This window comes from Chenopodium album, chromosome 12 (assembly GCF_948465745.1).
Source record: "Chenopodium album chromosome 12, dcCheAlbu1.1, whole genome shotgun sequence".
NCBI classification, from domain to species: domain Eukaryota; kingdom Viridiplantae; phylum Streptophyta; class Magnoliopsida; order Caryophyllales; family Amaranthaceae; genus Chenopodium; species Chenopodium album.
This window is the reverse complement of record NC_137845.1, coordinates 10,069,528-10,071,442: the sequence shown is the minus strand read 5'-3', so window position 1 is coordinate 10,071,442 and position 1,915 is coordinate 10,069,528.

Here is a 1,915-nt window from a genome sequence, read left to right as displayed (position 1 = left end):
CTACCCAAACCAACCTAAGACAAGTCTAGGGTAAGTAAAGGATCGTATCCACAGGGAATGGGTAAAGAACACCAAGAATATGAAACGGTTATAAGCTAATTTGGTCACAAATTTGGGTTTTGATTGGTTAACTACTATATAAAGGAACGCTAGGGGAAACGGGATTCAACACTAACCAAAACCAAGGAATCAAAAACAAGAATAAATCATGAACACACATGGAAGATAGAATGGGAACTTAACATTGTCTTCTTTCAAAGTCACAACATAAGTACTCCCTAGATTAAGCACTAACATGACAAGGATCAAGTCTCAAGGATAGGAAGTGGGTTTCTAGCTCGAGTCTCTCGATCGTTCCGAACTAGTATGAGGCACAAATAACTGGGATTTCTCACCTAATTACCACACTAAAGCATCCTACTCAATGAAACCAAACATCCAACTCAATGAAACCAAACATCCACAATCATGAAAGTAGCATAACCTAATTGCACAAGAAAGGACTTACCCCAAAACTCCATCTTTCGATGTGAGAAGAGGGATGAACACATGAGCATGAAGTGGCCATCAAAATACACATGCAATAATCAATTCAAGCACAAACAACCATCAATCCAAGGTAGAACATGAACAATTCCAAGTTAAACAACCATAGTTTGGTTGGGTTTTTACCCAACCCCTAACTAAAAGACTATTCACTAAACATGGTGAAATTTACTCTAACAATTAAATCTAGGGTTTTCATGAATTCAAATAAGTTAGGAAAGAGATAGAACAAGAATAGATCAAACATGCAAAAACAAATAAACAAGATTAAGGGAGAAATTATCAACTCAAAACAATAAAAACAGAAATTAAAAGCAAGAGATAGAGGAAAGAGATTACTTAATAAACTTCAAGGTTGAGAAATTGTTGAAATTGATGGAACAAACTTCCAATAATTCTTACAAATGATTGAGTTTTTGAGAAACTAAACTAAGGGAGAGGAAAACTATGAACTAATTAAGAGAATAAGTCTAGAAGAGTTAAGGAGGAAGAAGGTCCCAAAAACTGAAGTCGAGCGTCCTATTTATATGCCCAAAAATTACATTGTAAAATTCGTCAAAATCAGGCTTCAGAACAGGAGGAGCGCCCGCTCCTCTATATGCAGCGCCCGCTCCTGGCTTCTCCGCGCGCCCGCTCCTTATGCATCAGTTTGATGCGGTTTGTGGGAGCTTGGGAGGAGCGTCCGCTCCTCTGAGGATGCACGCCCCCTCCTTCCTGGTGTAGGGGAGGTAGTATATGGTGTTGGGTTTAGGAGCGGCCGCTCCTATCTAGGTGCACGCCCGCTCCTTCCTGGTGCAAGCTCCCTCAACAAAAGTCTTCAAGGTCGTGCTACTTAGCCACATTCTCATTGCACTTACAAACACGAGCACACACATAAAAAAGAAACGAGGAAGCCGAAAGATGCAAATTAGCATAAAAGGAGTTAGAAAAAGGGATTAAAGTAGGGGAAAGGGTACAAAATCATGTTTAAAATGTCATGATAAGATGACAAATAAAACACTTATCAATCGCCTGCTGAGGTTGGGTTTGGATTTTTTAGAATTTTTTTTTTATTGGTTTAACATGTTAGATGACTGGTTGGAAGCATTTAAATAGACTAGGGTATAAAGTTGGGATTATTAAACAATAATTGATAATTGGCATTATTTTTAAGCAAATCAGCAAAGTTGACATGATTCGTGTTAATTTTTTATTCACAAATTTTACAAATTTCAATTATCTCATAAATTAGTATCCTCATTTTTTTAAAGCTTAAGCTGATGGTTGGACCCCAATTAAGAATATGTTTTATACTCTATCATGCCTCCTCACATAATTCAAACCCGTAACCTTTGTATTACTATGGCTTTTAATACCATGTTAGTGGACC